Source organism: Choloepus didactylus, chromosome 2, assembly GCF_015220235.1.
Source record: "Choloepus didactylus isolate mChoDid1 chromosome 2, mChoDid1.pri, whole genome shotgun sequence".
NCBI lineage: Eukaryota > Metazoa > Chordata > Mammalia > Pilosa > Megalonychidae > Choloepus > Choloepus didactylus.
Genome location: NC_051308.1, coordinates 6,563,002 through 6,585,562, shown reverse-complemented (window position 1 = coordinate 6,585,562; position 22,561 = coordinate 6,563,002). Strand labels below are relative to the sequence as shown.

General features: G+C 36.3%; 1 protein-coding gene across 7 annotated transcripts in view; it reads left to right on the top strand.

Moving 5' to 3' along the window:
• The window catches only part of IPCEF1 (interaction protein for cytohesin exchange factors 1), a 162,706-nt gene that overhangs the window by 20,893 nt on the left and 119,252 nt on the right, over positions 1-22,561 (top strand). For 5 of the 7 annotated variants that reach the window (XM_037819981.1, XM_037819961.1, XM_037819970.1 and 2 more), the window contains exon 2: positions 14,091-14,244. The exons of the other annotated variants lie outside the window; for them this stretch is intronic. The gene's annotated coding sequence lies outside the window, so the exon portion shown is untranslated. The remainder of the gene's footprint in view (positions 1-14,090; positions 14,245-22,561) is intronic. 7 annotated transcript variants of the gene reach the window in all.

Below are 22,561 nucleotides of genomic sequence, written 5' to 3'. Positions count from 1 at the left end.
ATTAGAACCCAAACTAACGTCTTGTATAGTCTGTTGTCTAGGATCATTTCTTGCTTTCATCTTCTGAGATTTATGCTTTGAAAAAGGATTTAAAATAATTTTTCTTGCTATTCGTAATATATCAGTCAGCATTTTGAGTTGGAGTATTATTCTGTTACATTTACCAAATGTAGACCATAATTTGGAATTCAGTAATAGCTGATTATAATTTATCTGACTATATTTCAAAGCAATAACATTACATGCGTAAACTGCTTAATTTTTCTAAAGTGACACAAAGAATCTGGAATGTTAGAGCAGGACAGGACCTTAGATATCATCTGCTCTCAATTCGGATATTTTAGAGATGTAAACATTGAAGACTGAAGAGAGTCTGAGTCTTGAAAACACAGGGCTAACTTGTTGGGGGGGAGAAGTGGGGAGAGGGAGAGAGAGGAAGAGAGTTTTCACAGTTAGGCAAACTTCTTCAGTGAAGAACTTGGGACTGCTAATATGCTAATAGGCCTTTTAAATCTTTAAGTTGGGGAAATATTATTTTTTAACTTATTTTGAGATAATTGCAGGGAAATTTAATAAGCAGCATTTCTCAATATTTTTTTTTGGCCAAGGAACTCCTTTTTGGCCAAACATTGAGCAAACCTGGTGTTCATCAACCATACTTTAGAAATATTGTTTTAAAGCTTACCCAATCCTTTCATCAAAATAGGTATTTTTTACTAAGTGAAACAAAGTCTGAATAACTGTAATTTTACATTTTAGCATAGTTGGTCTATATCTGGAGAAAAAGTTATAAAAGTGCAATGGAAATGAGAACTTTGGAAACTGATGGGAATTAGATGTATCATATGGATGGTGAAAGTCTTTGGGATTGTTTTTTATCCTGAATTTTCAGGACACAACTTAGACTCGAATGTTAAAAATGCCAATTTAGTGGTAAGGGAATAAGGGGCTTAACTCTCAATAGGTCAAAAAATTAGGGCAAGAGATTAGAAATGTTTTGTTGCAAAAACAAAGTTCCTTAAATGGAAACACGTGGAGGCATAAAGAATGAATCTCTTCTTGCTTCTTCTCACTCAGCAAGGCCTGCCAAATGATGATGATGATTGTGTCAGTTCCAAAGAATGGGTTTTATTGTTATTTATTTTATGTAAAACTAAATACATGCATACATACATAAATATATAAAAGGCACATCCAAAGAAATCATTCCTTAGGTTGCAGTGAAAATTATTAGACTGAGCAGAATTGGTCACAGGCTTTTATTAATACCTTCCCAGGTGAAAATGGAAAAAATCAGAACTGTGGGGACAGACTTATCCCCATTGTTGCACTGTATTCCCAGCACTTATAATAGTGCTCAGAGTAGATGCTCAGTAAATATTTGTTGAAAAAACCAATTTATTTTACCAACTAGTCATTTTTTAATTGAAAAGATAATGCAAGCGTATATTAAAAATTTAAACACTATAAAGTAATGCCTAGTGGAAAGTTATGTTTCCTCCTCAGTTAGGACTTCTTGGTTTGCCCACTGAGTTCTCCTCTACAGAAGCAACCACTGTGACCAGCCTATGTCATATCCTTCTAGAAATGTTCTGTGCATATTTAAGCGTACATATATATATACACAATACATGCACACACATTAATATGTAGTTATTTTTACACAAGTGGAGGCAAACTCTACATTCTATTCGTGCCTTGATTTTGTTCACTTAAATATATATCTTGTCGATATGTGCATTTAAAAATTGCCTGTCTGATAAATGAAAAAATATATCTCATGGATCTCTTTTCATTTCTTTGTGATCGAGTTGACCATCTTTTCATGGGTTCAGAAAGCATTTATGTTTGTTTTCTATGAATGCCTCTTTAGTTCTTTGCTAATTTTTCTATTGGCTTAATGGCCTTTTATAATGGATTTGTCAGAGGTCTTTATATATTCAGGAAATGAGCTCACTGTCATATGTGTTGAAATACTTTTCCCAATCTATCATTTGTCTTTTGACTTTTCATGGTATTTTCTTTTTCTGTGCAGAAAAAAGAAATCGTGTAATCACATTCACTAATCTTTTTGGAATTTGGGTTTTGTGTATTGCTTACAAAAGCCTTCCTACCTCCAAAAAGAAATATAGTCTCCTATATTTGCTTCTAATAGCTTTATCTTGAGTTTATTTCAATTTCAGGTAGCTTTATTCTGTTTTCCAGATGGCTAGTCAGTTGAATAAGGCACATTGCCTCCACTGACTTCAAATACCATTTGTATCATAGTCTAAGTTTCACTGTTTAAACATTCATTTGAGAAAATATTCAAATTATTTCATTATGTAAAATTTCAAACTTAGAAAAAGTAGATAAAATCCTAAAATGAAGTTCCAGTATACCACACTATCACAAAGCTTCAAATACCATTTGTATCATAGTCTGTTTCACTGTTTAAACATTCATTTGAGAAAATATTCAAATTATTTCATTATGTAAAATTTCAAACTTAGAAAAGCAGATAAAATCCTAAAATGAAGTTCCGATATACCACACTGTCACTTGGCTTCAACACAATCAGCCTCGCTTCTCCTACCCATCTCCCTTGACAGATTATTTGGAACCTAATTATGGACATTATATCATTTCATTTAAAAACACTCCAGAAGATAACTGTTTTACTTTGGGTTCCTCCAGCAGCAAAACCTGAGATAAGGATTTGAATGCAAATCATTTATTTGGAAATGCGAATCGGGAAGTAGGAGGATGAGAGAGGGAAGGGAAGAAGGTCAATGAGGAAGTCACCGTCAAGCAAGTAAACACCCACAGAAGCTTAGTCCCGGGGAATTCTGGGAGGCAATGGAGAAAACACTCTATCTCCCCACTGTCAAGGGCGAGGGAGCTGGGATATGCACCCAATGACGCCCAGCAGTCATTGATTGAGGGCTGATGGGGACAAGGTTGGGGACGGGAGCAGCAGTATCAGTTCTTCATCCTATCATGCATGAGGGGCTCTGGGGCTAAGGAAACTCTTAGGCAAAGGGGCACAGATGCTGACAGTTGGAAGTTGGGCAGCTGTCAAAAGGGATATGGACATAGGTCTGACAAAAATCTTACTAGTACCTCTAAAACAAAACAAAACAAAATGTGATCATGATTCAATGATCACATCTAAAACAATTAACAAAGTTCTTTAATATATCAGTCATTGTTCAGATTTCTCCAGTTATCTCATACATTGAACCAAAGGCATACCAGTCTCAAAATTTGCTGCGTTAAAATATAATCGCTGAGATTTGCCTTGGTGTTGGTATTGTGGTGATGTAACCGGCACCATTATTTTTATGAAAAACCAGGAAACTTAGAACCTGGCATAGGTTAAACTGGCTCAGTTAAAGATTGCTGTTTGCTGTAGTCATGATAGAATATGTCAGAAATCTAATCAGTTCTTTACAGATTTTTATATGGAATTGGAGTACCCATTTTCTGATATAAAAACAGTAAAGAATCCATATGTATTCAGGATTGGGAAGCACTATTGAAATGACAGAACAGGTTTTGGCTTGACTGCTTTACCCTGTTCGAGGAACTTTTCATGTAATGAGATCATGTTACTCTTCCCTGTATAATCTTCCTCTTAAAATATCTTCCACATGCTTTACCCTAGCCTTCAAAGACACACATGGTTTAGCCCCAGCCTACCCTTCTGACTTCATTGTTTTACATTCCCCCTTTCGCTTACCCTGTTTCAGCCAGACCTCCTTTCTGTTTCTCAAATTAATGGAGGCTAATAAAATAGGAGGGTATTTTTGTTAAAAAACAACAACAACAACAACAACAACAAAAACGTTTTACCTTGGGATAATTGATGTTTGATAAATGGCACATTTTAAAGTATACACTTTGACACCTTTTGATGTATATGTAGCACCTATAAAACCATCATCACAATCCAGAAAATATAATCCCTCTCTCCTATCTTTTCCTGTTTCCCCCATCCCCAGGCAGCTGGTGATTTGCTTTCTATTACTATAGATTAATTTGAATTTTCTTGAATTTTATGTACTCTGTTTTGACTGGTTTATTTCACTCATCATAATTATTTCGAGATTCATCCATGCCGTCACATGTAATGTACTTCATTACTTTTTATTTACTTGATTTAAACAACAGAGTAGTATTCTACTCTACGGGTACACCACAATTTATATATTCATTTACTTATTGATGGACACTTAGGTTGTTTCCAGTTTTTATCTATTACAAATAAAGCTGCTGCATACGTTCATGTACAAGTCTTTGAATGGATATATGCTTTCGCTTCTTTTGGGTAACTATCTATGAGTGGAATGGCTGAGTCATGTGGGAGGTGAATGTTTAACATTTTAAGAAACTGCTGAACTGCTTGCCAAAGTGATTGAACAATCTTGTACTCCCACCAGTAGTGTATGAGGGTTCCAGTTGTTTCATATCTTCATAAACACTTGGTGTGGTCTTTTTAATTTTAACCATTCTAGATCTGTAGTGGTAGCATTGTGTTTTTCATTTTCATTTCCCTAGTGACTCAATTTGTTTTATATGTTGTGCTTTGTGTGCCCTAAGAAATCTTTGCCTTCCCTGAGGTTGTGGAAGTATTTTCCTGTGTTTTCATCCAGAAATTTTACAATTTTAGCATTTGCTTTAGATATAATTAATAGACATTTAAAATTAAGTTTTGCATGTATGGTGAGCAGGGGTTGACATTTGTTTTTTTCCCATATGGATATCTAATTGTTCCAGCTATCTGATAAAAAGACCTTTCTTTCCCCAATGAATTGCTTTGCCTCCTTTGTTGAAAATAATTTGAGTGGTGTGTGAGTATAGTTCTTGATTCTTTATTTTATATCACTGATCTAATTTTTTACACCAATACCACACTGTCTTGATTTTATAGCCTCATAGTAAGTTTTGAAATTACATAGTAGTGTGAGCCCTCTATTTTTTTATTGTTTATCAAAATTATTTTTGTTATTCTAGGTCCTTTGCATATCCATACAAATTTTAGAATCTGCTTGGCAATTCCTACAAAAACTGATTACTTCTAGTAGTTTTTTGTATGCAGATTTGTAAGGATTTCCAACATAGATTCCATAGGATTTTCTAAATAGTATACATTTTTAAAAACATTCTTTAGAAGATAGTTGTACCTCTTTCTTTCTAAATCTTTAATTCTTTTATTTATTTCTTTACTGTATTGTATTGACTAGCATCTCCAATGTAAAAATAAAGAGACATAGTGAGATAGAACATCCTTTGCCTTATACTCAACCATAGTGGGAAAGTGTTTAATATTTTCCCATTATATGCTATGTTAGCTGTAATTTTTTTTAGATGGGCTTTTATCAGATGAAGTTCCCCTCTGTTACACTCATTATTAGAAGTATCTTGTTTTTTGTTTTTAATCATGAGTGGGTTTTGAATTTTGGAAATTACATTTTCTGCCTCTTGAGATGGTCATATGGATTTCCCCTCTTTATTCTGTTAAAACGATGCTTTATATTGATTGACTTTCAAATGCTATATCAGAGATAAACTTCATGTCGTCATGATCTAATATACTTTTTATGTTTTTCAGGATTCAATTTGCCAATATCTTGTTAAGAATTTTCATATCCATTTTCATGAGGGATACTGGTTTGCAATTTTCATTTCTTATTATGTCTATGTTAGGTTTTGCTATCAGTGGTCTGAAGCATTCATAGAAAGAGTTGGGAACTTCCCTCCACTATCTTCTGAATGATTTTAGAAGGTTCTTTGGTCTTTTTGTGGCTCGTTAAGTTTTACTTCGCCAAGGGATGAGAAAAAATGTTATATATTCACATTTGCCCCTTTACCAAAATATTTACCAAAATATCTACGCTGCAATAAAAATTCTTGGGTAACAAAAAATTGCATCATATGTGGGTTTTATTTGTTCATATATTGCTATTACTTACTTTCTCCTAAAACTAGCATAGATATCTGAAGCATCAGAACAGCAACCCAGAGATAGCGTGCGCGCGCACACACACACAACTTCTCTGAGTAATAGATGACGAGTAGTGTTTGAGTCACTTTCCATATTCTTTCAGAAAATGGAATGTTCTAAAAATCTACTGTCACCATGTTAAACAGTGTGACAAGAATCAAGAATATTAAGGATTACTTAAATTATTGGGTATACCATAATCTTTATTAGAGTGATTTTCTAATCTTTCTGAAACAAAGCTTTTCCTCATGGCTATTGATAAATAACCAATTGCACTCCTGTGTGTCTCATCTTTTATTTTCTCTAATCACTTTCTCTCCAGGAGTGTAATGAGCTGTGAAGTGGCCAAAAGATAAACAGGAAAGAAAAAAGATAAAAGCAAAGTCTTGAATTAGACACTAATTGGAAAATGACTCTTGAAATAATTCAGAACAACCATTACCATTATTCACATTTCTTTGATATATTTAAATATGAACAGCTCCAGGACTTAAAATTCACTCATGAGTTTTTGTTTTTATTTTAAAATTCTGTTTTTTTAATGTTTACGCTAACAACCTATGAATAAAAATGAGAAAACAGGTCTGTAGATTAAAACCCAAAACAACAGAATGAAAGTCAGACAAGATCAGTTTATTCTAAATTAACCATCTAAAGAGAATACTCTCATGATTTAGCTATGCTTTATCTTTCTGGGAAAAGGTATGATTCTGTGTATGCTTGACCTCCTAACAGGTATTTGTGTCATGATTTGAAATTTTAGGGAGATAGGAACGATATCCTCTAGAAAGCCAAGAATTTTCTTATCTCATATTTGGAAAGCCCATGCTTGAGGTTGTGAATTGGGAGCATGAAACGGACGTCAAGAATGTTTATGTCTCCAGGGACTTGACTCAAATGCAATCATGTAAAACTTGGAGTCTCACAGCTGAAGCCCGCTGTTGCTTTTGGAGGCTTTTAGAATTTAAATCTAGTATTTTCCCCTTCATATCTTGATTTAATTTTGTTCTCACACATTGATAAAAATAAGGCATAAATGACCCATGCTTTACTTAGGTTTATGTTGTGATTGACAGCAGAAGAGGGTCCTAAAGTCAGAGGAGAGGAACTGAAAGGGAGAAAGGCCAAGAGGGGGCCATCTAATCTTCTGTTTTCTTTAGATAGAAAATGTCTCCCGATGGGAGTGGAAACAATGTTTTGGTCAAATGTATTTAAAAAATGTGTAGTAGGCACATTTTTTAGTCATGTTATGATGAGAAACAGATGTGAATGCTATTAAATCATGTAAAAACTGAACTGCCTGTGTACCCTGTGTATATGTGTAAATATTTAACTAGAAAAACAATCATAGGAGAACTGCTCTGGAATAATCTTGGAAGCAGGAAGCCACAAATTATAGGTTTGAAATTTACCATGCATGGCTTATGAGTCTGGATAAGAAAAACCAAATGAAAAGACTCTGAAAGCTTTAAAAATAGTTCATTTTTTTTTTTTTTCTTGGTAGGGGGAGGCAAGGAAAGCATTAGGGAAAATTTTAATATACTTTTATTCAAGTACAATCAGTACATTTCATTGTCACTGGAGCATTGAGAATAATATGCTAAGAATTTAGTTATGCGTTTGAACTTATGGTAAATTTGTTATCAATTTATGTAGACAGTATTACTGTGGAATCAGTTTCTAACATGTAAGGCAGAAGAAATCACATATATGCAGATTTATCCAAGTCATGGCATTGGAGACAGACCCACGGACTCCTGATGGGTCTTCTAACAGCCAGTTTTTCTTCCCATGTTGAAATGGACCCCTATATCTTCTATAAGTTTCAGAAGAGGTTGGCTTTTGCTTATGGACCAAATAGAGGCAAAAGGAAATAAATTGTTGACATCAGGAGCATGTTATTTAGAAAATATGTTTCTCTAAAATGAGAATCACACTATGAATCTAGTGAAGGCGAAACATTTATGCCTTCTGTGTCACTCACAATCTGGGGCTTATGCTTTGTGACAGGAAGAGTGAAATGAATCTCCTGCCCTATTTTTTAAATGCAAATTTTAGTGAGATGTATTCACACACCATTATGATCCATCCACAGTCTTCTATTAATGGCTCACAGCATCATCGCATAGTTGTGCAATCATCACCACAATCAACTTAAGAACATTTTCATTTCTCCAAAAAGAAAAATAACAAATAAGCATAAATAAGAAAACCCAAAACACCCCATATCCCTTATCACCCTCTATTACTGACCTGTAGTATTAGTATGGTACATTTGTTACTGTTGATGAAAGAACATTATTATGTTACTGTTAACCATAGTCCGTAGTTTGCATTTTTTCTCATATACCACTCTATTATTAACTGTTTGTAAAAGTGTTGTACATATGTTCTGGTTCATGAAAGAACTTATTTATATTAGTACAGTTAATCACAGACATAATTCACCACAAGGTTCACTGTGTTATACGTTCCCATATTTTAACCTCTAGCTTTGACTTACATGACTCTAAACAACCCCTTTCAACAACATTGACAGACTATTCAGCATGATTACTTATAATCCCAATATCATGCTACCATCACTTCTATCCATTTACAGATGTTTAAGTTCAACCCATTTAAAAATTCTGTACCTATTGGAATTACAACCACTCCCCATTCTCTAGCCTCATTCTGTCTCCAATATTCTAAATTTTATGACTATGAGTTCGCATATTATAATTAGTTCATATTAGTGATATCACACAGTATTTGTCCTTTTGTATCTTACTTATTTCACCCAGTATGATTGCCCTCAAGTTTCATCCATGTTGTTGCTTGCTTCAGAACTTCATTCCTTCATATTGCTGAGTAACATTCCATTATATGTATATACCACATTTAGTTTATCTGTTTATTGGTTGATGGACACTTGGATTGTTTCCATCTCATGGCAAGTGTGAATAATGCTGCTGTGAACATCGGTGTGTGCATGTCTGTTCACTTCCCTGCTTTCAGATCTTCTGGGTATATACAGAGTAGTGGGATTGCTGGGTCATAGGGCAACAATGTATTTCATTTTCTGAGGAGCTGCCAAACTGTCTTCCACAATGGCTGTACTATTTTACATTCTCACCAACAGTAAATAAGTGTTCCTATTTCTCCACATCCTCTCCAACTCTTGTAGTTTCCTGTTTGTTTAATAGCGGCCATTCTAATGTGCTTGAGATGGTATCTCATTGTGATTTTGATTTGCATGTCCCTAATAGCTAGTGATGAGCATCTTTTCATGTGCTTTTTAGCCATTTGTATTTCCTCTTTAGAGAAATATCTATTCACATCTTTTGCCCATTTTATAATTGGATTGTTTGTCTTTTACAGTTGAGCTGTAGGATTTCTTTATATATTCTGGATATCAAACCCTTATCAGATATGGGTTTTCACCTTTTGACAAAGTCCTTTGGAGCACAGAAGTATTTAATTTTGAGGAGGTCCAATTTATCTAATTTTTTTTTTCATTGCTTGTGCTTTGGGTGTAAGGTCTAAGAAGTAAACTCTTATCACTAGGGTCTTGAAAATGTTTCTGTATATTTTCTTCTAGGAAATTTATTGTCCTGGCTCATTTATCTAGGTCTTTGATTCATTTTGAGTCAATCTTTATATATGGTGTGAGGTAGGGGTCCTCTTTCATTCTTTTGGTTGTAGATATCAAGTTCTACTAACCCCATTTATTGAAGAGACTATCCTGTCCCAGGTGAGTGGGCTTGGGAGCCTTATCAAAAATCAATTAACTGTAGATCTGAGGGTCTATTTCTGAACTCTCAGTTTGATTCCATTGATCAGTATGTCTATCTTTATGCCAGTACCATGCTCTTTTGACTGCTGTGGTTTATAAGAGGCTTTTAAGCCAGGAAATGTGAGTCTTCCCACTTCATTCTTCTTTTTCTAAGTGTTTTTGGCTATTTGAGGCCCTTTATCTTCCAAATACATTTGATAAGTAGCTTTTCCAGTTCCACAAAGTAGGTTGTTGAAATTTTGATTGGTATTGCATGGAATCTGTAGATCACTTTGGATAGAATTGACATCTTAATGACATTTAGCCTTCCTATCCATGAACATGGGATGTCTTTCCACTTATATAGGTCTTCTTTGATTTCTTTTAGCAATGTTTTGTAGTTTTCTGTGTACAGGTCCTTTACATCCTTGGTTAAGTTTATTCTTAGATTCTTGATTCTTTTAGTTGCTATGGTGAATGGATTTTTTTCTAGATTACTTCTTCTGATATTCATTGCTAGTATATAGAAACACTACTGATTATTGTGTGTTGATCTTGTATCCCACCACTTTGCTGAATTTCTTAGCTCGAGTAGCTTTGTTGTAATTTTTTTGGGATTTTCTAAATACAGGATCATGTCATCGGCAAATAATAGGAGTTTTACTTCCTTTCCAACTAGAATTCCTCTTATTTATTTTTCTTGCTTAATTGCTCTAGCTAGAATTTCTAGCACAATGTTGAATATCAGTGATGACAGCGGGCATCCTTGTCTCATTCCTGATCTTAGAGGGAAAGCTTTCAGTCTCTTACCATTGAATATGTTATTAACTATGGGTTTTTCATATATAACATTCATCATGTTGAGGAAGTTTCCTTCAATTCTTTTCTTTTTGAAATGTTTTTATCAAGAAGAATGCTGAATTTTGTTGAATGACTTTTCTCTGTCAAGTGAGATGATCATGTGGTTTTTCCCTTTCAATTTGTTAATGTGGTGTATTGCATTAATTGATTGTCTTGTGTTCAACCACCCTTGCATACCTGAGATAAAACCTACTTGGTCGTGGTGTATAATTCCTTTAGTGTGCCATTGGATTTGGTTTTCAAGTATCTCATTGAGACTTTTTGCATCTATATTCATTAGGGAGATTGTACTGTAGTTTTATTTTCTTGTAGTATCTTTGTCAGGCTTTGGTTTTAGGGTGATGGTCTCCTACCCTATTTTATATATTTATTTTCTTTCAAATTTGATTTCAATTTCCTCAGAGTAATATTCTTTAATTACCTTTTGTGCTTTTGAATTATTTACAGAAGTATAATCTCTCTATAGTGGCATGCAGGGATCATAAGTGCTACTTCTGATCTTCAACAATTGCATATTTATGTAACCCACACTTTTATCAAGATACAGTGGATTGCTTCATGCCCCATTCTAATCAATCCCACCACTCTCTCCTTTTATGAGGGGTAACCATTGCTTTTATTTCTTTCTCCATAGATGAGTTTTGCCTGTTCCAGAACTTCACAGAAATGGAGTCACACCACACATACTCTTATGTGCCTGAATTATTTTATTTACCAAAGTATGTGCATCATGCATATCAGTAGTAATTCATTTTTCTTTTCTTTTCTTTTTTTCTTTTTCCTTTTTTTCCCCCTGATTATTCCATACTATGAATATATCACAATTTGTTTATTTTCCTGTTGAAGGCTATTTGGCTTGTTGCCAGTTTGAGGCTATTGTAAATGAAGTTGTTATGAATATTCACTTATGCAAGTCCTTGTGTGGATATATGTTTTCTCTTGAGTAAAAACTAAAGAGTAGAGCTGGTAGTTCCCGGGTATGTTGTTTAACCTTATTAGAAGCTGCCAAACCTTTTCAAAAATATTATTGTAGCATTTTACACTCCCATTCATAATGTATGAGAGGTCTGGTCCCTTGCATTTTTTTTAAACATCTTTCAAATTTTTGCCTTTATAGTGAATGTATAGTGTATTTCATGGTTCTAATTTGCATTTTTCTAATCACTCAGTATGTTGAGTACTATTTCATGTGCTTATTGCATTTGTTGATCTTTTGTGAAATATTTGTTAAAGTCATTTGACCATTTTTAATTGTTCTATTTGCCGTCTGATTATTGCATTGAAGGAATTCTTTGTATATTCTGGATACAGGCTCTTTGCCAGATGCTTGTATTATAAACATTTTCTCCCAATCTATGGTTTGTTTATTTTATTAATATTAACTTTGGTAAGCATAACTTAAAAAAAGTTGCCTTTATGCTCAACATTTTCTGTGTCTTTGCCTACCCCAAGATCACAAAGATATCTTTTATATTTTCTTTTGGAAGCTTTATAGTTTTAACTGTTATACTTAGGTCTATGAGATAGGAGTTGAAATTGAGTTTTTCTTACAGGGATATCAAGTTTTTTCAGCAGCATTGTTGAAAAGGCTTTTCTTCCTCTAGTGATTTGTTTTGGAGCATTTGTCAAATATCAGTTGACTGTAAAAGTGTGTGTCTATTTCTGAACTTCTGCTCTGCTGTTGACTTGTATATCCTTATGCCAATATTACACTCTCTTGATTATGATAGCTTTATAGTATATATCTCCATTAATTTTTCTTAGCCATGCTTTATAGTTTTTGATGTGGAGATTTTAGATATCTTTTGCTAGATTTAACCATAAGTATTTTATGTTTTTGGATGCTATTGTAAAGGGTATTCCTTTTTAAGCATCATTTTCTATTTGTTTGTTACTATAATATAGAACTAGTATTGTTTTTGTATATTGACTTTGTTTCCTGAGACATTGCTTAATTCACTTATTAGTCAAAATAGTGTTTTGTAGATTTCTTTGGGTTTTCTGGGTACATATCCATCTTGTCTGTGAATAAAGAGAGTTTTATTTATTCCTTTTAAATATGCATGCCTTTTATTAATTCTTCTTGTATTATTGCACTGGCCAAGCCTGCCAGAACAATTTTGAATAGAAATTGTGAGGCTGAACATCTTGGTGTTGTTTCTGATCTTAGTTAGAGAGTGGTGGATTTTTCACCCTTAAGTTTGATCTTATCTGTAGCTTTTTGTTCATGCCAGTTTTCAGATTGAAGATTTTTAAATTCAGCATTTGCTAAGAGGTTTTTTTAAAAACCATGAATGGTGTTGAATTTTGTCAAATGCTTTTTCTGAACCTACTGAAGTGACTCTGCTCTTTTATTCTGTCAATGTGCTAAATTACATTGATTGGTTTTCAGAAGTTAAACCAACCTTGCATTCCTGAGATATATTATCCTTTTATATATTGTTGAATTTTTATTTCCTGGTATTTTAGAAATGCTTTATTGAGTGTGTTTATAAGAAATATCTGTCTATAATTTTCTTTTCTTACCATGTCATTGCCTGGTTTTGGTATGAGGGTCATGCTAGCGTCATAAAAATGAAGTGAAATATTTCTTCCAACCTTTTCCGTAAACTGTAGTTAGTAATGTTAGCCCCCATTTTAACCACATTTTAGGGTTATTTTAGCATTGATTGAGTAATGTACATTAAAACCCTTAAAAATGTATGTGACACACTATACACATAGAAAATATTAATATTTTATAATTTTTGTTGATATTACTATGTCTAATAAATATTCTATTAAATGAAATCCTGTATTCTGACATTCCTAAGCTGTAGCATCATCATTCATCTGGTCATTTGTGTGGCATACTTAGTTGGAAGGTAGTATATTTAACTCCAGGGTCATACAAGTAATAAATCAGATAGAGTCTACATTTATATTGAACTTTTCCAAAATTTGAGTGGACATATTATAGAATCCAAAATTCATCCTGAAATATCAGCTATACCTCCAGTATAGTTTTCATTTAATATTTAAATGTATTCCAATTTTGCAAGTTGGTGGTCCATGTATAGGAGAATTTATGATAACTCTTCACCAACATATTGGCATACACCCTGATTCTCCTCCCGTCCCCTGGTCTTGGATGAAAGTAGAATTCATCCTAGCTATATGGCTAGAATATATATATTCTATATCCACATCCTCTGGAAATATTTTGGAATCATACTTCTTTCAAATGATGATGCTTAAAGTAGAGCTTTATTTGAAACCATCATTTTTCTGATAGGCAGCCCACTATCATTTCCATTTAAATAAAAACTTGTCTTTGTTAGATACTATGTAGTAATTTTCACATGGGGGTGGGTTGGGAGGGAGAGGATTGTGTTTTTTCCTAAGCATCTGAAATGCAAAAACATGTTTATTATGCTGAAATTATTTCTTTCTTCCATCAGAGTTACCTTTGAGTCAATTAACAATCTACTTTCTCACCCAACTAAGGTCACAATTGCTATCTATCTGTGGAGGCACCAGGCAGAGAAGGAAGGGGCCTGCCAGAGAGCCAACAGGTGGTGCTTCCCTGGACAGCAGTAAAGCAAAGGAGCCAGGCAGTGCTGGGACAACCAAACCAGGATTTTACTGAGTGCTGCCTAGAGTAAGACTTAAGAATTTAATCACATTTGAATCTTGATTCTATGTTCTGCTTTTTAATTTTCATTAATTGCTCAGTAAATATTTATTTTTAAAGTTTCAAATTTGTCTTTGTCTATCCTATCTGGAGACAGATACAGGGTTTCATTTCCCCTGAGTAAACTACAGGGGCACTAGCAGGCCTGGACTATAGGCTCCCAAACTCGGTACAGAATGATGGGACCGAGACGATCGAGTGTGGGCTTCAGGATGCTCTCATCATCACCATTCCCACGTCTGACCTTGCCACAAAGGACATTGGCTGTGAGCTTCTGACCTTGCTTCTTCATCTTGCCTTATGCCTTATAACTATATTCAAAATAAGTTTATTTATATTAGTAAAACAACTGTTTTATCCCATGTCCTGCAGATGTGTGCTATAAATATTCACTGTATACCAAACTGTTCATGACAGGACACAAGGGGAACAAAAACATTCACTCCTCCACCCCCATTCTAAGGCTTTCAGATGGATAGAGAGAGAGAGAGAGAGAGAGAGAGAGAGAGAGAGAGACGATGTTAATCAAATAATCAGACCAATGAGGCCCAATTACAAAGTAAAATAGGGCCCTGAAGGGAAAGGAACCCCAGTTCTATGAGAGCTTGTCCCTGAGATCTTTAGTGATAAATGGTAGCATCAAGCATTTGTTCTTTTGTGATTTTTTTTCCTCATGTTCTAGCCCCTTAACATTCTTTGCAGGCATAATTTTATAGTGCTAATTTTTAAATATCATCTTTCTAGTCATTAAATTTAAACTCTGTAAGAGTTTTAGATAGTATTGATTTATTGACATAAGCTAAATAAAAACACATTCTTAAATGTAATTTAAAACGTAGTCAATTGCTATTTAATTGATTAATGCTAATTTTATATTTATCAATTAATGTATTGATAATGAAGAAAATAAAGAAAATAGAAGATATTGGATTAGGCGACCAAGTAGATGGAGGTGTCATTCTTGACGATGAAGACAAGGAACACGTTTTAGAAGACAATTGATGAGCTCATTTCCTACATTTTTAGGAAACTGTGGTAGGTGGCAATGGGGATGGCCAGTGGTCCACTGTATGGGTGGATAGCTCCAGAGCGCAAGATGTAATTCTGGCCTGAAAATACGGATCTGGGAGCCATTGGCATTTGGTGTCAGTTAAATAAAATGCGGCGTGAGGAGTAAGAACATGAGTAGGACCCTAGGAAGGGTAAGGGGATTGTTCCTAAATAGGAAAAGCAGGGCAGCTTGGGTGTTAGGATGGCTCCTGCTTCTTCTGAGAAATAGGAGGGGAGGTGGTGGAACGGGAGGTGGAAGGAAGAAAGGCACATGGCTCCTGAGGTGAGCAGACGTTCCTTTCTTTGTCAGTTAGGCCTCCCTTTATTTAACACGTATGCCCTCCTGCTCCTCCACAGGCACTGTCCTGGGGATAAAACGTGACCCCAAACAGGTATGACCCTCCCCACAGAGTGAGGGGTGGACATTAATCTCAGCCACACAACGAAATGCAAGTCTGTGGCCTTGATGAGGGCCTTGACCCGAAGGTTGGTGCTGTGAGATCTTGGACGGGCAGCGTCCTCAGTGAGGGCTCAGGGAAGATTCCCAACACAGGCTCTCAGTCCTCTTCATGACCTCTCTGAGTTATTTCTGCAGTTGTCTCACATGGTTCCCAAACAGTTCTACTCTGGCAGCTGCCTGCGGCCCCATCTACTTTTCATGGATCCATATTGGCCTATGTGGCCAAGCTGGCAGCGTTCACCACGCCTTCCTCTATACCTTCTTCCCCGATTCTCTGAGGCCTCCTCCTGTCGATATCAAGTCAGGCAGTAGACACCTGGAGCTACAAGCTCTTGAGATCCTGCCAGAGTCAGAATCCACCTAGAGTCTCCCAGAATTCAAGAAGTGAGAGCCAGAGGACACCAGGTACAGAATAGTTGGTAAATGTTGTTTTTTATTCTTTTTTTTGAAACTTGTTTTTTTGAAGAGGCAACATCTTTTAGTAAACATTGACGTTCTTCCCCATATGTCCCTTTACAAAACTTTCCTCATCTAAGATGACTTGGCATATTGTAAGGGAGTTCCCTTTTTTTTTAAAAAAAAAAAAAAGAAAAGAAAAGAAACAAAGGTACACATTTACAATTTTAAAATGAAAACCAGAAAGGACTGTGTAGCTGATTTTTACTGAACTGACCCTGTGTTGCTGGGTTGTAGATACCAAAACGCACATTAAATTGAAAAATATTCTTGTCCTATAAAATTGACAACAATTAGTGCACTCAGAAATATTACCACTTTGTAGATCATCTAGACATTGCAACAGCATATTGTTTCCCTATACAATTCTAATAGGGACTGGTGTATTTATAGTTCTTTTACTCTCCTTCAGCACAAGTTATTGATTAGCTTTAGCTTGGGTTTCAGATTAAACTTATCTGAAAGCCACGCAGTGTAACGGTTATTATTATTGTTCATCAGTGTAATTCACTTCAATTGGACAAGCTAACTAACATAGGCTTTTTTGAAGGGATAATGTCCTATTTCAGGAAGTCTGAAAATTAGCAGGAAGCGTGCTCGATTCTTTACCTTGTATAAAATCTCTACTACTTTGGGAAGGAAGGCTGGCTTCTGGATAAGGTTTGCAAAAAGGTGAATTAAGTGGTATAATTTTAAATTTGAAGCCCTCACTGAAATATTTCAAAGGGAAATAGAAGCATATTCACCATAACTTTGGTCCCCTCTCAACATTTTCTTGTTTCTTTCCACAATCCACTACCCTTCCATTTTCATCCCTGTCACCCTAAAAATTATTTTGGCCACTGTTGGGCTATTTTTGCTTATGAAGTAGTGACTTTGAGCAATGCCTGTGGCTTTTTTCTTTCCAGTGGTGAGATATCTATGGGAATTATTTTTGTTGTTGTTAATTTTTGTCAGTGGGTGAGGTGAGGATGGGGTAATTGGGAAGGTTGGCTACATATCCAATAGTAGAATAGTGTGGTACTTAGCACATTGAAAGAACTTAATGCTGCTAGCAGATAATAATTTTTTTCATTTTGTTTTTTTGATGAATATTTGAAGCTAAGAGAAGGGTATAATTAGCAATAAAGACATTGTAAATATATATCTAATTTATTCTCATATTAAACGTAGATTAGCAAAAGTGTCTAAACCTTATTAAAAAGTCTGGTATTTATGGGATTTTTATTGTAATTTGGCAAAAGAGATTCCTGTACTGGGTAGGGGTGAGGGAAGGATAAAAGAAGTAGAAGATAACAGTTCTGGCTCACCTATGCAAAATAATGTACACAGAGGGACATATATATATATAAATGTGAATTTTATAGTACTTAGAATGAGGGCAGTGAGATATAGGAAAAAGGTGAGATTTGGGGGTTAAGCAAACCTAGGTTTCTGAACTGTTTGACATTGACAAGATTTATGACCTTGAGCACGTAAGTTACTTGACCTTTCTGAGTTTTCAGACTTGTCCATAAAATGGATTCATTGTGGGAATCACACGTGCACATTGTAAAACCTAGAATAGTGCCTGGATATTGGTAGATGCTCCCTGAACATCATCCTCCCTGCCTCTTCCCTGGCTGTGAAAGTGTGCTCCAAAGGGGAGGCAGTAGAGCTAGGTTGTGTTAATCCTATGAGTTTTCTCATAGAAGGACGTCACCAGCCATTTCTTGGCCCTAGTTTCTTGGCTATAAAGAAATGAGGGGATTGCATGAGAATTGTTAGATGATCTCTAAGGTCATTTTTTTTAATTCTAAAATCACATGTTTTCAAGGAAATAATTTGGATGAGAAGACAAGCATTGATGAGATTCATTGTTACTGAAGTGGAAAAGTTACCAGAGTTAGACAGCAGAAGCGAGGTGGGAAGGGAAAAAAAGGAAATCAGGGGCAGTATCATTGGTTGAAAAGGAAAGCTATAGATAGAGAATGATAATTGATTTTTTTTTCTTAAAATGAGGTTTGATTTTTGTGAAAGATTCTTCTGGCATGTTTGTGTAGGATGGACAGGAGCAAAAAGAGACAGAAGGCAGAAATATAGACAGGGTAGATGCATGACGATCAGAGGGTCTGGTGATTGCGTGGAGATGGGAAAATTCACAGGAATGAACACGCGGCAGTAATTACTGATGGGGAAGGTATAGGAGGTGGAAGAGAAAGGGGGCTCTGAATAACTGTAAGGCAAGTGTGGTGGCCCAGGCTCTTTAGCTGCAGCTATGTTCTCCTAAGAAAGACTCTTTGGGCAACCACTGACATGGCGAGGGCTGAGTGGACAGCCAGCCAGGAGGCACTGGTCCTCTCAATTATTTTCTAATGAATTAAAATCAGATGACCTCAGCCTGGAAATGCAGATGAAGATTTCTTTTTCCCCAAGTTGAAGATCCAGGCATGAAACTGCTTGAGTTAAAGTTAGTAACCAAGCATAGTGCTAGGAAGCAAGCAGAGGGCCATCAGTTGGAACACACAAGGTTCTCAGGTGACAGCAACCACCTGTGGACTTGGTCATCTTGGCCTCTTGATTTTCAGGATCTCAGGCATCTGATCCAGATACTTACTATACCAGACCAGGAATCTCCTAATAAAAGCAAACCCGCACTTAGGTTATCTAAATGGTGATTCATTCTTTTATCCATTTATTAAAACTTTACTAATGTCCCAGGTAATGGGCTAAGATTTGGGAACACAAAGATGAAGGAGATGCCGACTGTCTCCTAAAGAAACTCCCGGTCTCCGGGGCTGGGAAGGGAATATCCCTGACATTAAATTGTGAGGTGAAAAGTGCTGTAATACAGTTGTGTTCCAATTCTGATGGGAACTCAGGATGAGTCACTAAAGCCTGACCAAATGATGCCAAATCAAAGGTGATGACTATTTCAAAGATGATTTATGTATTTGACTGTCAAAGAAGAAAACAGAGGAATATTGGAAATAATTATGAAGCATCTACTACATGCTTGGCACCTACTGGGTAAATTCATGTAAATGATGTCACTTAAGCCTCGCAAACTCTCTGGGCCCTAAATTATATTATATTCATTTTACAGATGAAAGAGCTGAGACTAAAAGAGGATAATAGTTTTCCCAAACCCCACTGCTAGTAGGAAGCAGAACCAGGATTTCAGTGTGTGCCCATGCTTCGTCCACCACGTAGTGTGGTGCCGACCAAATGAGGCAAATAAAGCCCGGGTGAAAGGGGAAGTGGGGAACTTGGTTTTGCTGCCTTGGTGAAGATGAGTGTCTGACTCAAAGCTTGTGTAGTCAAGATCTGTAAACATTCCAGTTACCAGAGCCAGGAGATTTTAACTCAATAACAGAAACTTGCTGTCAGCTAAAAACTGGAATAAGACTTTCTTGAAGTTGGCATCTAGCCACATGACTTTGAGCAATGATGCCTTCTGAATGCTTTCCACAGAAAGCCCCTATAGTTGAATCACCTTGTTTTGGAAGTTAGTTATCCTATCAGCTCACACATGTAGCACACAGCAAAGGGTCAGCAAGTAAGCAGGACTCCTTGAGCACTTGAAGAAATGTCACAAGCAACACACAATAAACTCATGCCCTATGCTTTTTATTATATTCAAAATGTCCTCAAGCTCTCACTTAGCATCTATGTATTCTTGCTTCTCTGGTTTCTGAATCTATAGGAGGATAAAAGAGACTCTTCATTAGTATTACTGGAAACAGTGAGAAGTGACGCCTGACAGTTGAACAGAAAAGGATGAGAGGGAAAAAAATGGAAAAAAAACATCTGTAAGAACTCAAAGATCTCAGCATCAAAGTAGATGATGGTCAGAGACCCCCAGTGGGTCCTGGAGATTACTGTTGTAACATGCCCATGTAAGGAAACATATTTTCAATGTTGTCCCAGAGTTATCAATATAAGATTAAACTGATTTCAAGCTGCTTTTCTAAGTAGATAGGAGGTATATTACATTTAAAATATCTTCAGTTATCCAAAATAGTTAACCTGAACAAGTGTTAGTGCTAAAAGCCATAAGACCTCAGCTAGCTGGAAAACTTACTAGTTATGCAAAATGATGTCTATCAGGGGATCTTAGGTAATTTATTACCTTAGCTGAATGATGAACTCTCATTTCCAACCACAAGTTTCACTGGAATAAGGGAAGGTGGCCCAGTGATAGGCCTCTCTTGTTGACCTGAAGGAAGAAAAAGAGAAGCCCTGCCGTCCCAAGGATCAGCCATACCTCGTCACATCACCTGCTGTTATTGAACTGTGGGGTGGTGGTGAGAGAAAATCTCCCCAGTTGGTCATAGCTCGACTGATTTTGGGAAGTAGAGACAAACCTCTTCAGCCCCTGCCTTCTTGGGGTAGCCTTGCCACATGCATACTGAACTCCCACAACTTCCACACAAACACACTCACACTCCTTTGTACCAGCTCCAAATTGCAATGTCATAACAATGTTAAAAGTAATATTTATGTGTATGTTCAGTAATCATATGGACCGTCTTTTGTTTTACTTCTTTGTTCTTGCTCCATTCAAACTCAGCTCAAGGTCCTGAAGCACCCAATAAAAATGCAAAAGAAAACTGAAACTCAAAGGGAGGGGGAGATGAAAGGAAGGGGCTTTGATAATTGGCAGAATAGACAGTGAGTCTTCAAATAATTGAGTCAAATTGTACTGCTTCAGGATAATATCTTTAAATGCATAAAACAGAACACAAAGGATTACAAAGAAAAGCCAAGTATATAAATATAATTATTGAAATATCAAAAAATGTGTGATATAAGAATTACGTGCTTCTTTATCAGTGCATTAAATGACACAGTCTAGCAGCAAACTTAGTAACATTCAAATGGCAGTGATGAGCATAAATGATGTTTTGAGATCACTGCAACTGTAATGGGAGAAGAAAACAGCTGTGATTTCTATGGGAAATAAATTCACAGACACTACTAATACTGCTGTGGTTTGTTGCCAGCACGCATATTAAATTTCAATTAAGAATGAGTGAGAATGAAGATATATTTTACCCATCCAACTGATAGACTCCCTTAATTCTGTCCACAGGCCCCTTGGAGGAGGTGGGGTGTTCCAGTTTGCTAATGCTGCCATTATGCAAAATACCAGAAATGGATTGACTTTTATAAAGGGGGTTTATCTGGTTACAGATTTGCAGTCCTAATGCCATAAACGTGTCCAAACTAAGGCATCAATAAGAGGATACATTCACTGAAGAATGGCTGATGGCGTCCGGAACACTTCTTTCAGCTGGGAAGGCATGTGGCTGGCTTCTGCTGGTCCTTTTCTCCTAGGTGGTATTTCAAAATGGCTTTCTCCAAAACGTCTCTGGGCTTCTGTCTTGGTTTGTCTCTCTCAGCTCCTGTGCATCCTTGCTTCTTTCTCCCAGGGTGTTTCGCTCTAAGCATCTGGGGTTCCTCTCTTAGCTTCTCCAGGGCAAACTCTGGGCTTCATCTCTTAGCTTAGCATCTCCAAACGTCCTTCTGTCCACATCTCCAAGCATCTCTAAGCATCTCTGTCAGCTCTCAAGCATCTGGGGCTATGTCGGTTTCTGAGCTTTTTTAACTAGTCCAATGAACTAATCAAGACCCACCCTGAATGGGTGGGATCCACATCTCCATAGAAATATCTAATCAAAATGTCTCAACTACAGTTGGGTGAGTCATATCTCCATGGAAACCCTCAATCAAAAGTTTCCACCCAATAAGATTGGATTAAAAGATCATGGCTCTATTGGAGTCCATCACTGTTTTAAACTAGCATGTCCACAAACCCCAGATTAAGGGCCCCTGGAAGAGATGAACCACTTTCACAGAATTCTGAGCAAAAATATTTTAAACTTTTTCAAATGACTATTTGTATATAATTTCGAATGTAGTTATGAGTATATGGGAGCCCCAGGCCCAGGGTCTTCCCTAAGGGCCTTGAAAACTGTGCACATAGTAGCCTGGGTGTCCTAGGTCAGTTAAGGTTTAATCTACCCTCCTTGTAAATCCAGGCCTCCTGTGCTAAATGTAATCTATAGCTTATCTCCTTCCTGAACTCCCCGAGATGCTATCACTCTTTTTGTTATCTACGAGGTAACCTATAATCCTCCCCTCTTAACTGTTGAATTCAATCAATCCTTACCTATGTCACAAGACCCCCCATTCCCCACACTTATGCTTTCATGCTCATTGGAATGTCTTTGTCTCAAGCCCCTGGCTTGACCAGTTCCCCCCAAAATGCAGAGTACTTTCACACTGAGCTCTGAACTGGCCCCGTTCAGAGCAACTTGACTGACTTCCCCTTCT